Source organism: Sus scrofa, chromosome 16, assembly GCF_054392235.1.
Source record: "Sus scrofa isolate SSC_HxYL_T2T_F1_AM1 chromosome 16, Sscrofa_HxYL_maternal_Yorkshire_Landrace_v2.0, whole genome shotgun sequence".
Classification (NCBI taxonomy): domain Eukaryota; kingdom Metazoa; phylum Chordata; class Mammalia; order Artiodactyla; family Suidae; genus Sus; species Sus scrofa.
Genome location: NC_139398.1, coordinates 33,843,492 through 33,860,261, shown reverse-complemented (window position 1 = coordinate 33,860,261; position 16,770 = coordinate 33,843,492). Strand labels below are relative to the sequence as shown.

Here is a 16,770-nt window from a genome sequence, read left to right as displayed (position 1 = left end):
CCCAGGCTGGGGATCGAATTGGAGCCACAGGTGCTGGCCTACACCACAGCCCCAGCAACTCAGGATCCGAGCCACATCTGCAACCTACACCACAGCTCACAGCAACACCAGGTCCTTAACCCACTGAGCAAGGCCAGGGATCGAACCCATATCCTCATGGTTCCTAGTCGGATTCATTTCCACTGCACCACAACGGGAACTCCTAGGTTCTTGGTTAATTCTTATACACATCAAACATTTGAGAGACTTGCGCAGTGTTTCCCAGTGTCCGATGATAAGATTCATCTACTTTCTAGGCCTGTTCCCCTAGGATTTGATTTAGGGCGTCTGAGATGGAGTATGGGAATTTGTATTTCAGCAGGTACCCCAGGCGATGCGGGTCACCAGGCAGGTCGGAGAACCTCTGTCCTAGGCTGAGGGGGCTGTGAGTTCTGCAAGCCTGGCCCAGGGCTCTTCTGCGGGGTTTCCCTCAGAATCCCCTCAGGAGTTTCCAGTCTGTGCACCTCGTCCACGTCCGACGACTTCGCTTGAGTTGGTTCTGATCCAGATCGTTACCCTTATTACTCAGACGTCTGGACCACCTGCACCCCCCTTCAGGCTGACCTGATTCCCACAGATTGGAGAGGATAGTTTTGACCACAGAGCAGGAAGCATTTGAAAAGAGCCTCTTCTCTTCCGGAGCAGGAATGCACTTGAGAAACAATGGCAGGTTCGCATTGATTTACCATCGCCACAGCACTTTTGTGGGCTTGATCTCACTTGATTATCACAACGCAGGGTTGTGGTGTGGATGTTTTTTTCTTTCTCTCTCTTTTTTAAAATTAATTAATTAATTATTATTTTTGTGTGTCTTTTTGCCTTTTCTAGGGCCTCTTCCCGCAGCATATGGAAGTTCCCAGGCTAGGGGTGGAATCGGAGGTGCAGCCACCAGCCTATACCACAGCCACAGCAACACGGGATCCCAGCCGTGTCTGCAACCTACACCACCGCTCACGGCAACGCCGGATCCTTAACCCACTGAGTAAGGCCAGGGATTGAACCCACAACCTCATGGTTCCTAGTTGGATTCGTTAACCACTGAGCCACGACAGGAACTCCTGTCACTGCTGTTATGGCCTGGGTGGGCGGGGCCACTTGGCCACTTGTGCTGGTACCAACGATGTCAAGGACCAGTCCTAAAAAACCAGCAGGCTTTGCCCAAAGAAGAATGTGCTGTGTGGCCCTGACTCCCCCTGTCATCAGTCAAGGGCTGTGGAGTGTGGTCTCTGTCTGGCAGTGGCCAAGTGTCTAGGTCACGTTCACAATGGGTTTAGATCATGTTCATTCTGGAGATTTCAAAGGAAGCATCCCAGCTGGGCTTCCAGCAGCAGCAGGAACCGGTAAGAGCGAGAACATTAGCATCAGAACTGTTTCCTCTTCTCTCTCCAAGCCCTAGCTTTTCACCCACAGATGAGACCCACAGTGGTGCTACCCCAGTCCTATAGGCAAATGCTCCTTTACCCATTTTCTTGCATACCTCTGCTTGTTTAAATGAGACCAGGGGCAAAGAGCTGCTCCGACACATACCCACTGACAGGCTGTGGGACCTTGGGTAGGTTCCTGGACCGCTCTGAGCCTCAAGCTTCTCTTCCGTAAAGTGACGGCATGAAAACATCCACATCTGGAGTTTCCTTCGTGATGCAGTGGAAACAAATCCGACTAGGAACCATGGGGTTGTGGGTTCGATCCCTGGCCTTGCTCAGTGGGTTGAGGATCCGGCGTTGCCGTGGGCTGTGGTATAGGTCGTGGATGTGGCTCGGATCCCGCATTGCTGTGGCCGTGGCGTAGGCCAGCAGCTACAGCTCTGATTGGATCCCTGGCATGGGAACCTCCATGTGCCTCGGGTGTGGCCCTAAAAGGACAAAAGACAAAAAAACCCCAAAAAACAAAAACAAAAAAACAAAACAGCAGTGACATAGTAACCACTGACATTTCACAGCTTCTGTGATGCTCTAGGATGCTCCTCACTGGAACCCACACCAAACCAGTAAGAGATGAGAACTCACTGCATAGCCATGGGGACTCTGAGCGAGGTCCCTGCTAGAGCCTAACTGATGTGGACTCAGGGACAAGGAGACCCTCTAAGCCACACGCCTGGGGCTGGGTCCCACGGTCCTTGCCTTGTCCTCTCCCTCACAGGAGAGTAACCACATCCATCCCAGCCGAGGAGGTCCTGGGGAGAAGCAGAAGGGGCAGAGGAGTGTGATGGGGGCCTGAGCACCCTTCCCCAGCCTGTGCCTTCACCCTTGTGCAGTGTGTTTGCTGGTGTGATGAAGGGGGACACCAGAGGAAGGGTGGAAGCGTGAGTAGGAGCCAGGGCGGGGGTCGGGGGGCGGGGGTGAGGGGGGGCGGGGGGGATCGTGGTGGTGGGGGGGGGTCCAAATGTGGCTGGCTCCCTGGCAGGGTCCATTGTATTGGCCTGCATTTTTTTGCCTGCCAACTTATTTGGATCCAGAGATGGCATGGAATTGCTGGCACCAGAACGCTCTTTACCACACGCTGGGAAATAATCCCAAACAGTCGGAGCAAGATGTGGGGCTGAGGCTTAGCTGGGTCAGGCGGGTGGAAGGAGCAGAAGGGTGCAGGGCAAGGAAAGAATTCGGAGTGTGGAGGAGACAACATACGCTGTCTAAGGTTGTTCCTCCGTGAAGTCAGAGGTCCCCGAGTGAGCCCTGGGAAGGGGAAAATGAAGGTAGAGGGGAGGGAAGGAGCAGGAGGGCAAGAAAAAGTCTACAGTCAGGAAACGAACTCCGGGGAGAGAGGGATTCAGCTTAGCTTTCATGCCTCTGGGGTGTGTGTACATGTAGACACACACACACACACACACACACACCCCTTCTGCCAGCTCCCAGCCTGCAAATTAGCCAAGAATTAATTTTTAGATTGTTCATCTTAACCATCCTCTTTAAAATACAGTCACCATCAAGGGAGTTCCCAACGTGGCTCAGCGGAAACGAATCTGACTAGCATCCATGAGGACACAGGTTCGATCCCTGGCCTCACTCAGTGGGTTAAGGATCTGGCATTGCCCTGAGCTGTGGTGTAGGCTGGCAGCTACAGCTCTGATTGGACCCTTAGCCTTGGAAGCTCCCTAAAAAAAAAAAAAGCAATAAAGTAATAGAATATAAAATGCAGTCACCATTAAAAGGTTTTGTTTTTCCTTTCGCTTTTTTTTTTTTTTGCCCTTGAGTCCCTTTCCTTAAACCACATTTAATAGATAATTTCATATTTACTTATTTTTCCCCTTTAAGCTGCACTTTTAACCTATTGTGGAGCACAAATGCCTCTCACGGCTGAGAAACTCCTGTTTTACTGATTCTCTATCCGCCCCCAGAAGAGCTGCACATGCTCCTTTGCACATACCAGGCGCTGCACCACCGCCTAGTTGGCCGTGTCCCCGTAGGAAGGAAGGATCCATGGCCTTCCTGGGTGGTGTCAGCCAGTGGCTGGGTGTGGCCAGGGGTCTGGCAGCTGTTCTGGCCTGGTGAGCTTTGCCTTGGGTTCTGGAATGTTCAGCCCACACAACAGTCCTCTGATCCCATGAAACTCGGCATCATCTCTTATCCTGAAATTCCCCATTGGCCCAGCCGCAGCTCAGACCCCTGCAATGGGACTGCCTTGGCGTGTCTTTTCCAGGCCCGAGTTCTATAGGTGACACAGTGCCCTCATTCGGCACTTCTGCTAATCTGATTTCTTTGGCCGGGGCCCTAAGAAGGCCTCTATAACCCTGGACTTGGAGCCAAGGAAAGTCATGTTATAGCAAAGATCCCGTGAAAGCAGAATACTCAACTGCACGCTCAGAAGAGAATTTCAGAAAATTCTCGGAGTCTTCCAAGCTTGTGGAAATTTTTTTCCACGGCTCCACCCAGACTGATTAACGAGACTCCCCACCCACTCATAACTGCCTTCCATCTCCGCCCCGCCTCCCATGGGAGAGGGAACACACACCTGGCTGGGGTCACACCTATTTTGGGTTTGCACCCCCAAAGAATTCCCAAGGCAACCTAACAATATCGTAAATGAAAGGAGCGGCTCGGGCTCTGGGGTGCTTACAGATTTGGCACTGAAATACTTTGCAAACTTGGGCCCAGCCTCTCAAACACCAAGGCAGGAGAGGGCGGAGGCCCTGGGTCAGTACCTCTGGAGAATGTGGGAAGACTTAAGGGGTGGGTTCTGGGAGATGATAAATCCAGTGGCAAGGCAGAAGGCCAAATCTTCCTGGCTAGAGCATGGCATTGAACTTGGCACGTGTTAGCGAAGCCAGAGGGGACAGGAGTCCAACAGGGACTTCTTCCTTTCCCCCATAGGCTTGTGAGGCTTTTTTTCAGGGGAAAGATGCCACTGCCTGGCCTTGGGAGTTCTGGGCTCTTGTAGAGGCTGGGGGTCTTCCCACCTTGAGGCTGTGGTCGCTGGAGCCATGTTCCCAGCACTGGAATTGGAATAAGGTAGAAGATGGGGTGGGAGTATCTGCCAGGACAGTCAAGGTTATGAAACTCCTGGAAAACTGGACGTTCTTACATCCTTTGTGTGGATGTTTAATATGTTTCCATAGTATTGATCTATCATGATTCTTGTAGACTTTGTTTTTTTGTTTTTGTTTTTTGGGTTTTTTTTTTGTCTTTTGTCCTTTTAGGGCCACACCCGAGGCACATGGAGGTTCCCAGGCCAGGGGTCCAATCAGAGCTGTAGCTGCTGGCCTACGCCACGGCCACAGCAATGCAGGATCCGAGCCGCATCCACGACCTACACCACAGCCCACGGCAACACCGGATCCTCAACCCACTGAGCAAGGCCAGGGATCGAACCCACAACCCCATGGTTCCTAGTTGGATTTGTTTCCACTGCATCACGAAGGAAACTCCAGATGTGGATGTTTTCATGCCGTCACTTTACGGAAGAGGAGCTTGAGGCTCAGAGCGGTCCAGGAACCTACCCAAGGTCCCACAGCCTGTCAGTGGGTATGTGTTGGAGCAGCTCTTTGCCCCTGGAGAGTTTATGCTGCCTTTTTTAGTAATCCTGGGAGAGCAAGAATGGAACTTTGTGCCACCGAGAGTGGACAAAATTGAGGGTGATAATGAAGCCAAACTCTTGTTGGGGCTCCTAGAGCTGCGCTGTCTGATGGAATGCCAACAATATTGTGCAGAGGTGAAATACCTGGGCCCTAAAGCCCTGGAGCCTGGGTTGTCTCTTGCCTCTGCTACTTGCCATCTTCTGCGTACCCTTGAGCAAATTACTTAACTTTTTTATTTTATTTTATATTTTTGCATTTTTCAGGGCCGCACCTGAGGCATATGGAAATTCCCGGGCTAGGAAGTCAATTGGAGCTGTACCCACCAGCCTATACACCACAGCCACAGCACCGCCAGATCTGAGCCACACCTGCAACCTACACCACAGCTCACAGCAAGGCCGGATCCTTAACCCACTGAGTGAGGCCAGGGATCCAACCTGAGTCCTCATGGATACTAGTCGGGTTCATTACTGCTGAGCCACAACAGGAACTCCACTTAACTTCTTTAAACTTCAGCTTCTTCAATGTAGAACAGAGATGATTACAAAGTTAGCTTCATGGGTTTGTAAAAAGCCGCTTGCCAACTCTTTGGTCTTCTGACTCTTTTACACTCTTAAAGATTCATGAGGACCTCGCCACCCCAAGTAATTTTTGAGTTTTGTGGGTTAAATTTATCTATAGATACTATATTAGAAATTTAAAATAACATTAAAATATTAATTTCCCTAAATATAACAACATAAAATGTTCCATATTAATATAACATATCTTTGTGAAAATTAGCATGTTTTCCCAAACAAAAAGCAAGCAGTAAAAAGTGTGACATGTTTCCTCCATTCATGAGGCTCTTTTGTGTCTGACTTACTAGAGGACAGCTAAGGGCCCATCTCTGCTTCTACATTCCATCTGCTCCAATATGTTGTTTTTACTCAAGTATATGATGAAAAATCTGGCCTTAGGTAATTGGAATTAATTGGAAAAGAGAAGAGTATTTTCGTCGTCTTTTCAGATAATTGTGGGTATTTTCTTTGATGTTAGGTTCCAAGCCTACTCCCAATCCCCTTTTCCCTAGCCACTTTCCAGCCAGGGATGGTCATGTGACACAGTTCTGGCTTTAAAAAGAAGCCTGAATTGAACCCTGAAGAGCTAATTTTCCAGTTATCCTGTGTCCCTTCCTCCTGCTTCCCGACTGGGATGTGGGCTTGATGCATGAAGCTGCAGCAGCCATTTTGAGGCTATGAAGCAAAGGCTCAAAGAATTGCTAGTAGCAGAGGCTCTCCAGAATTTTTTGTTACGACAAGGAAACTAAATACCTTTTGTCTTACTCACAATAAATGTGTATCATCATACATATAGAACATTTTTGGGCATGTGTATGCATGTGGGGAGAGGTAAGTCAAAACATAGAAAAGCAAATACAAGGCTAGTTAAAAAATCATGTAGGAGTTCCCGTCCTGGCTCAGTGGTAACAACGTGACTAGCATCCAAGAGGAAGTGGGTTCAATCCCTGGCCTCAATTAGTGGGTTAAGGATCTGGTGTTGCTGTGAGCTGTGGTGTTGGTTGCAGACATGGCTCGGATCCGGCATTGCTGTGACTATGGTGTAGGCCGACAGCTGCAGCTCTGATTCAACCCCTAGCCTGGGAACTTCCATATGATAAAGGTGCAGGCCCCCTGCCCCCCCCCAAAAAAACATTAAACGTGTAATCATGCACATGCATAGCTCTGTGTATGTTTTGATATATGTTAGAACAAATGATTACATATTTTGAAGGTAATAAAATTGTCCATTTAATTTGCTTTAAACTTTATTGGCATAATGTTGCTCATATATTTAAAAATTAATACTTGCAGCTGGGCCTCATTTACAAGATTTTAATATTGTATATATTTTTTCTATGCCAGAAGTTGATTTTTACTTACCTTTAAAAAAATCTTTGATTTTGTTGACACTTTATTGTTTATTTTCTTTATTATTATTATTATTATTCTTTTTGGTCTTTATAGGGCCACATCCATGGCATATGGAGGTTCCCAGGCTAGGGGTCCAATCGGAGCCACAGCTGCTGGCCTACACCACAGCCATAGCAACGCAGGATCCCAGCTGAGTCTGCAACCTACACCACAGCTCATGGCAACACCAGATCCTTAACCCACTGAGCAAGGCCAGGGATCGAACCCTCAACCTCATGGTTCCTAGGTGGATTCATTTCTGCTGCACCGCAATGGGAATTCCTGTTGTTTATTTTCTAATTTGTCAAATCCTTATTTATTTTTGTCATTTCCTTCTACTTTATTTGGGGTACTTTCTCATTTTCTAACTCTTCGAGGTGAATGCTCAATATTAATTTACGGCTTTTATTCTTTTTGAACGCAATAAATCCTGGCCAAAATATGAATGTTGGCCTAATGTTGGTGTGCAATCCCATTGTGTGCCCGGCCCCTTGTTCTTAAGAAGGTGGATTAAAGTTCTCATCTTTTGTGTAGGTGGGAGGGGGGCTGAGCAGAGGTCAAATGACAGGTAAGGGAAGTGGTCCCCAGCCGGTTAACTCCGCCCAGAAATCTCCCAGCAGATAATCACCAGCAGGTGGCGCCAAACCTCAACAGGGACGGGATGAATTTAGAACGGGCTCCTGCAAGGGGATCCAGAACTCCTTGTCCCTGTTCCTCACCTCAGACTTCTTCTCTCCTTTCTCCTCCTTCTATTTTCTTTGTCTTCCTTTTTTCCTTTTTTTATGCTGTTCGTTTTCGTTACATTACTCCACTTCCCTCCATGGACTTGAAAATCTTCCTTATATTTTAAATATTTCACTGGCTACGGTAAAATTTTTATCATGCATACTTCAGTAGCTACTTGGTATTTCTTTTGTTTTCTTTCCCTAAAATATAAAGACTTAAAATACTTCCTCCTATTTTCCATGTTGTTGCTCCTTAGTGTTATAATTTAACTTGCTTTTGACTTTTCCAAATTAGCCCTCATTATGGCTATTTTAAGTCAATGCTTATTTATTTCTCTGTTCACCATTCCTTTGTAACTTCTTTAGGTCTTCAATTCTGGCGTCTTTCTAAAACACATCAAATTAGCAGTTTTTCCAGCAATGGATGTCAGTGAAAAAAATCTTAGCCTTATTTTTGAAAATACCTTTATTTTGGGGGGATCAAAATAGCAGAGGAGTTAGGACCTGGAGCTCCAGTTCTCTCACAAGCACATCAGAAAAACCTTTATTTCACCCTCATTCTGGAACAATAGTTTAGCTGGATATAAGAGAAAATCTTCTATTGTGGTTAGTGATAATTCTGAAGTCAACCTAATTGTTATGTCTTTTGAGGGTATTTCTCTTTTCAGTAGCTCTTAAGAGTTCCTTTTTTTGTTTAAAATTCTGACTCCAATGTATGTAGCTGTGTGTCTTTTTTGTTTGTTTTCTTTTCTTTTATGCCACATGGGACTCAATGGCCTTCTTAAATTCTGGAAAATTTCCAGTCATTATTTCCTTGCATTTCTTCTAATCCACTTCCCTCCATTCTCTTCTGGACTTTATATTTGATTTAGATTTAAAATTCCAAATATATCAGGCAACAACCCCTCCTCTCTCCCACCCTCATGTCTCTTAAACCACCTTTGATATTTTCCGTGTTCTTATCTTTCTATGTTTCATTCCAGATGATTTTCTCAAATCAGTCTACCAGCTCACTAGTTCTTTTAAATTGTATCTAGTCTGCTATTTCATTTGATTTAAAATTTTTTTGACGATTATACTTTTCAGTTCTAGAAGTTCTATTTGATTATTCTTCAAATTGTTCAGAGTCCTAATTAACTTTCACTGTATTTTCTTTTATCTCCCAATTTAGACATACTTGTTTTTGTCTTTCAGATTATTTATTATTTCTGTTTCTTGGGATGACTCTTCTTCCATGTGCTGTATCAGCTAATGCTCTTCCAGGTACTTTTTCACCACATAGTTGGTAATTCTTTACTGTGAGCTTTAACTTTTCTTCTGGTGAGGGTCCCATGTAGCTGAATTGTGGACCATTCCCTGCAAAGCAGTCTTGTATTTATTTCTCTCCAGGTTCCTGGGGTCTCCACTGATCATGGACCAGTGATTATGTCAATTTCTTGCTTGAGATTCTTATAATATGTAGATAGCTTGAATTCATACCTCATACCCAAATTGGGTGTGAGACTTTTCTGAGGATAATACTTTTTCCCACCCAGAGCCCCAAAAAGACGGATCTCACTTCCCTGTTGATTCTCCAGACAGTAGACAGAGTTCTTTTTGCTCTACATTCAAATCCTAGAAGGATTTTCAAAGACCCAGTTTTTTCATTTTAGCTGTTTTTTCTTTTCAGGGCTGCACATGGAAGATCCCAGACTAGGGGCTGGGTTGAAGCTGCAGCTGCTGGCTTGTAACACAGCCCCAGCAACACGAGATCCGAGCTGTGTCTGCGACCTACACAGCTCATGGCAACACCAGATCCTTAACTCACTGAGTGAAGCCAGGGATCACACCCATGTCCTCGTGGATGCTAGTCGGGTTTGTTACTCCTGAGCCATCATGGGAACTCCTACATCTGCGAATCTTAAACTCCTAATTTATCCTTCCCCCTCCCCTTTCTCCTTTGGTAACCATAAGTTTGTTTTCTAGGTGTGTGTGAATCTATTTCTGTTTTAAAAATAAGTTTATTTGTATCATTTTTTTTTTTAGATTCCACATATAAATTGTATCATATGATATTTGTCTTTGTCTGACCTAACTTCACTTAGGATGATAATCTCTAGGTCCATCCATGTTGCTGAAAATGACTTTTTTTTTTTTTTTTTTTTTTTTTTTTTTTGTCTTTTTGCCTTTTCTAGGGCTGCACCTGTGGCACATGGAGGTTCCCAGGCTAGGGGTCGAATCGGAGCTGTAGCCGCCAGCCTGCACCAGAGCTACAGCAACTCAGGATCTGTGCAGCATCTGCAACCTATACCACAGCTCACGGCAACACCGGATCTTTAACCCACTGAGCAAGGCCAGGGATCTAACCCACAACCTCATGGTTCCTAGTTGGATTTGTTAACCACTGAGCCACGACGGGAACTCCCAAATGACATTATTTTATTATTTTAAATTGTTGAGTAATAGTCCATTGTTCATACATGCACATGAAAAGATGTACAACGTTGCTATTTATTAGAAAAATGCAAATCAAAACTATCACATTACACCAGTCAGAATGGCAGTCTTCAAAAAGTCTACAAATAGGAGTTTTCTTGTGGCTCAGCAGGTTAAGGATCTGGCAATGTCATTGCAGTAGCTCTGGTCCTGGACGTGGGTTTGATCCCTGGAACTTTGACATTCTGTGAGCGCAGCCAAAAAAGAAAAAAGTCTACAAATAATAAATGTTGCAGAGGTGTGGGGAAAAGGAAACCCTCCTAACTGTTGGTGGGAATGTAAATTGGTGCAAGCGTTATGGCGAACAGTATGAAGTTTCCTTAAAAAACTAAAAATAGGTGTTCCCGTCGTGGCGCAGTGGTTAACGAATCCGACTAGGAACCATGAGGTTTCGGGTTCGGTCCCTGCCCTTGCTCAGTGGGTTAACGATCCGGCGTTGCCGTGAGCTGTGGTGTAGGTTGCAGACGCGGCTCGGATCCCGCGTTGCTGTGGCTCTGGCGTAGGCCAATGGCTGCAGCTCCGATTCGACCCCTAGCCTGGGAACCTCCATATGCCGCGGGAGCGGCCCAAGAAATAGCAACAACAACAAAAGATGAAAGACAAAAAAAAAAAAACTAAAAATAGAGAAATAGAGTCATCATATGATCCAGCAATCACACTCCTGGGCATATATCTGGAGAAAATTCTAATTTGAAATGATGCGTGCATCCCAGTGTTATAGTAGCACTACTCACAAATGCCAAGACATGGAAGCAACCTACATGTCCATCAAAGGAGGAATGGATAAAGATGTGATGCATATCTACACCTGAGAGTCCCAACTGTAAGCAGAAGTCTCACTTCCAGCCTGAACCACCCTGCCTCTCAGCCTAATTGACTGTGGGGCTCACACCCAGGCCAGGTTCTTTTCCTGGTTCCTCTTGTGTCAGCTGGAGCTTACATTTCTGGTTTTGAATTTCTTTTTTGTTTCTGGCACCTGGGAACTGTCTTGGCTTTCTTTCAGGCTATGGATTTTAAAGATGTAATATATTTATCCAGCATTTACATGCGTTTGTGGTGGGGGGGTAGCGGAGTCTTTGTTAAGTCAGGCTGCCATAGTTGAGCACGGAAACCCTTTCGTACTCATGTTTCAGTCATGCATGTCTCACTTAAATTCATCTGGACAACCTCCACTGGCCTCAGATCCCAAGTAACTTGGACAAGCCAAGAACATAAAGTTTCTACCTGAGTTTCCTTTTCCGTTTCATTTGCATCATTTCTCAGAAAGAGTTGTGGAAGGAGGGAGCTGGGAGAGACCTTGCCATCTTCTGGTCTCATAAGTTACTTAACCAGATGAGGAAGCAGGGCCACGCTGGGACTCTGGATTCTGGATTTTGGAGTCTCCATCGGGAGCATGTTCACATTTACTCTCTGGAATCAAGTGTAGAAAGAGAAACACCGGACTTAGAATCAGAAAGCTGAAATTTGCAGCCCAGGTTTGCTACTTACCAGCTGTTTGATCCTGGACAAGTCACTTAGCCCTTTTGAGACCCAGTGTGTTATCTGTAAGATGGAGCTGAGTGTGTAGGGTTTTCTATTCAGCAGGTATGAAAGTTCCTGGTATGTTGTAGACATTAAATAACTGGTTTCCTTCTTCCTTATGATGAAGGGCCCTCGTGTCCCCTCTTGAAACCCTCTCTTTACAGCCATTCATTCTCACAGAATCTGCCTGGAAAAAGCTCACAAAATACCTGGACATCTACCAAATTGGAAGGTGTAAAACTGGGAAACAGGAGGTTATGTTCCTATTTCTTTTTTTCTTACTAAATATCAAAACTTTGTTCCCAAAGTCTCAGGTAAATCTGCCTTAAAGTATTCCGTGTCATGCAACACTTGGAAAATGATAGTTTGTACAGCTCAGGGTTGTGGGGGGCGGGGAGGTTGGTGAATGGAAGAAGGTGGAACTGATGCAATGGCTCACGTCCAGAGGCACCCAGGCTTAAGGAACTCCACCTGCCCAGGAGGTGTGATGGGATCAAGGTATCAGCAAAACCATTAGTGATATAGCGAGATAGTTCTGAACATAATAAGTGCTGGAGTCACACAGTCCCGTATTTATTTTTTGTTTTTTGCTTTTCAGGGTCACACCTGCAGCATATGGAAGTTCCCTGGCTAGGAGTCAAATCGGAGCTTCAGCTGCCCACCTACACCACAGCTCATGGCAATGCCAGATCCTTAACCTACTGAGCGGGGCCAGGGATCGAACCCAAATCCTCTTGGATACTACTCGGGTTCGTTACTCACTGAGCCACAATTGGAACACCAACAGTCCTGTATTTCAATCCTAGCTTTGCTTCTTGCTAACTATAAGACCTTTGGCAACTTTGTAAGCCCTCCGTCCTAATTTTTTCCTCATTAAAATGAGGATAATAAGAAAAGTATCTAGCTTATAATGTCCATTTTACATATAAAAGTGTGCATGTACTATATACATGTAACATCCTTAGCAAGCTACTTGGTCATCAATCCTAAACAGTAGAAGGCATTCTCTTCTTTTAAGTCAACAGAAATTTTGCATTAAACGAATTTTCTTTCTTTCTCTTTCTTTCTCTCTTTCTTTCTCTCTTTCTTTCTCTCTTTCTTTCTCTCTTTCTTTCTTTCTGTATTTTCTAGGGCTGCACCCAAGGCATATGGAGGTTCCCAGGCTAGGGGTCTAATCGGAGCTACAGCCACTGGCCTATGCCAGAGCCACAGCAACACGGGATCCCAGCCGCGTCTGTGACCTACACCACAGCTCAGGGCAATGCTGGATCATTAACCCACTGAGCAAGGCCAGGGATCGAACCCGCAACCTCATGGTTCCTAGTCGGATTCGTTAACCACTGCGCCACGACGGGAACTCCCGTGAATTTTCTTTATTGAAGAACATCTTTAAGAGTTAATAATAACTTCTAGCCCAAACTTTAGACCCCTTTTTTATTATAAAGATTTTCCCCCATTTTTCTTATAATTTGAAGCCTCTGTGACCTGCATTTTTTGTGCATCTACTTTTGTTGTTTAAACACAATGCTGAGGGGTTTCTACCAGAGACACACAAAAGTCCCTCTGATGAGCAGGAACCCATAGTTCTTCAGATCAGTGTCTCTGTATTCAACACAACATATTAGAGGGGTTTATATGCCCCAGAAGTTCATAAAGCGTTAAAACACAATCATATAGAATAAAACTTAAACAGAAAATATGAGGTGATATGAAAAAGCCCTGTATCTTGGATGGGTTTGATGTGTATTGGATAAAACCTTTGACTTGAGTAAAACTTTGGGTTGAAGAGAGTGCCCTCAGCGCCGGCAATCGAGTCACTGATAACCACAATTTGCTGATGGAGCTGCAGCTGGACCCCTTGTGGATAATTGACAGTTGGCCATGCCTGGAGCATCCATCCTTTAACTGCGAGGCAGCCAGTCCTCCCAGGGGCCCCGTGATACAGTGCAGGCAACAGCAGGATGAGAGCAGCAATGTCAGGAAGGGAAGGATCACCTTACCACTGGAAACCACAGGAATCCCGGGCAGGCAGAGAGTAATCAGGAAAATTGCTTTTTGGCCAAGGGACATGGGTCAGCTCTCTTGGCCTCGAAAAGAGCATTCTGCAGTCTGTGGTTATGGGATGGCTGGTTCACCATGAGTTCGAAGTATGGTTCTTTGCTTTACTATAATCATCAGTTCATGTCTAGTGCTTCATGGAGGTGAAGACGAACTGGAAAATTTAGTTTCCTCACCTAAGAGCCTAAAATTGGCGGACTCTGTCAACGTAAAATTTCTGACACTGTTAGATTTTACATACAGCACAACACTTAAAAGTGAAAAGTCTCGGGAGTGAGGAAGCACAGGCTACAGGCCCTCCCAATTGCTCTAACAAAACAACAGAAAGAATCTATGCGAAAGATGCTTTGTGAAACTCCAAATGCTGCCTTCTCTTTCAGAGAGTCACCAAGATGGGACCACGTTAAAGGGTCTGGGAAATCTTGCCGTAAAAATGTGGGGTAGCATTGTTTAACCCCGAGTTTCAAACACAGAGTTGACCTTGGTACCTTTCCTCCCCCAAGCCCCTCACATGATCTGAAGTTCTTTGCATCTTTGGTTGAAAGCAGTGGAGACCAACTCGAGCTAAAAAGAGCGAAAGTTCATTTTCCGGAGGAATATTGGGAGCCTGTAGAATTTTCAGGAAGGCTAGAGAACCACGTTGTCTCCTCATGTGGTTGACCTGAGAGCGGATGTGCCTTAACCTCACGACTTAAAACTGGATCACTGTAAGAACTGGTGGTGGCCCTAGATATCAGTCAGGGGGACCTTGTGACTTCACAGAGAAAGAAGCAGAAACCGACAGAGGGAGTTAGCTTTTCCCAAGGCACCTGGCCAGGCATGGGAGTGTCGGATAACTACGAATTCCACTCCCGACCTACCCTTTTTTTACTATGATCTTTTCTTTGAGAGGGTAGAAGGTATTTCTTTAAAGCAAAGCACCCCCATTACTCCTGAAGAGGAAGTGCCTACACCCTGACTGGTTGCTTGGCCAGCATGCAGGACTCTTCACCCAACATATTTCCACTCCCATCTAACTCAATGGGAGAGCTTATAATTGCAAAGTAAGGAAACATATGTTTTAATTTGTGGCCCACTTACTTCCAAAAAAGGAATGGTTTTGAAATGATTTTGGTACAGCTCTTCCCTTTGAAAGCAATTCTAGTGGTCTTTCCTTTGAAAGATTATAGTCTCTTATGGTTCTGATTCATCTGAGGTTAGATATTCAATAGTCCTTGTTTCTCTCCCTAACGTCCCTCCCTACTACTCCTAATCTGGAGAAAAGCTACTCATCTCCAAGACTCACCATCTCTATGAAACCCATATATTCCCCTGCTCTCTTACTCTCCTCACCCAGAAGTGCCAGATAAAATACGGGACTTCCAGGAGTTCCCATCGTGGCTCAGTGGTTAACAAATTTGACTAGGAACCATGAGGTTGTGGGTTCGATCCCTGGCCTTGCTCAGTGGGTTAACGATCCGGCGTTGCCGTGAGCTGTGGTGTAGGTTGCAGATCCCGCGTTGCTGTGGCTCTGGCGTAGGCCGGTGGCTACAGCTCCGATTCAACCCCTAGCCTGGGAACCTCCATATGCCGCGGGAGCGGCCCAAGAAATAGCAACAACAACAACAACAAAAAAGACAAAAAAAAAAAAAAAAAAAAAAGAATGCGGCATTGCTGTGAGCTGTGGTGCAGGTTGCAGATGCAGCTCAGATCTGCCATTGCTGTGGCTGTGGTGTAGGCTGCAGTTCTGACTTGATCCCTAGCCTGGGGACTTCCATATGTCGCACCTGTGGCCCTAAAAAGCAACAAAAAGAGAGAGAGAGGGAGAAAAGAAGGAAGGAAGGAAGAAGGAAGGAAGGAAGGAAAGAAAGAAGGAAAGACTCTCAAACAATAGATAGCTAATATAGGAAGTAATCTAGGAAGGAGAATGTTAGAGCAACACATCAAATAAATCCTATTTTTCAGTCCATTCTGGCATTTGACAGCCTTTGATTTAAAACCTAAGTTCCCATTGTGACTCAACATATTAAAGACTGGATGTTGTCTCTATGAGGATCCAGAGTCTATCTTTGGCATCTCCTCCAGTGGGTTAAGGATCCAGCTGTGTAGGTTGCAGAGGCAGCTCAGATGCAGCATTGCTGTGGCTGTGGTGCAGGCCTCAGTGGCAGCTCTGATTTAACTCCTGGACCAAGAACTTCCATATGCTGCATGTTCAACCATAAAAAAAAAAAAAAAATCCCAAGTCTACCCCTTAATGCTTATATATCTTGGACACGTTAGGTGTTATCTTCAAGATTCAAGTTCCTTGTCTGTGAAATGGGAAGATGTATTTTTCTTGCATCATGAGGCAGAGATTGCTCCTCTCTAGGCCAGAGAGGGAAGGATCCAAGTTGGGGGCCCAGGGCAGTTTTCAGGGGGCTTCCACCTGGCGTTACCTCATCTGCCTTTAGCCTATCCCCCTCATCTGTATGGTGGGAGGTGGGAGCAGAATGATCCTGAAAGAGTAAAACTGAACCTACCTTTTGAAGCTTCCTTGATTTTCCTTTTACCTCTTTTAGGAGAAAATCCTCATGGGTTACATATTTTTCTTCCTCCTCTCTCTACCCCACTTTCTCTTCCTCTGACATTTGCTTTTCTTTTTACTCTTTTCCTTTCTCTGAGCAGTGACAGGCCTCAAGTTCCAGAGTCTCATTTCTGGCACCGAGCAATGTTTATTTCTTCTTTTTCCTGCCTGTGTGAGAAAGGAAAGGCCAGATGGCTGGCGTTTGTCTGTCCCTCTCATCTCGGGGAGCCCTCTCTCTGCATGCAGCTTTGTCTTCAGGGTGCCTCCCCTACCTCCCAAAGTGTTTCAAGCAGAAGGTCAAGTTCTCTTGGTGACTTGGAATGATTATTATGGACCATGGCTATGGGGAGAACTGGGACTTTGAAATCTTGACCAAAAAGGAATTTAATATTTCCTTGGTTAACGAAGAGGTGATTTAATCAAAGACCTTTAACTCCCTTCCCTAAA

The 16,770-nt window shown here is 45.5% G+C and overlaps 1 long non-coding RNA gene across 1 annotated transcript in view; it reads right to left on the bottom strand.

The window, feature by feature from the left end:
• Positions 1-13,083: 13,083 nt before the first annotated feature.
• The window catches only part of LOC100515693 (uncharacterized), a 226,806-nt gene continuing 223,119 nt past the window's right edge, over positions 13,084-16,770 (bottom strand). The window contains exon 12 of the long non-coding RNA XR_014831165.1: positions 13,084-15,212. This is a non-coding gene — a long non-coding RNA (uncharacterized LOC100515693). The remainder of the gene's footprint in view (positions 15,213-16,770) is intronic.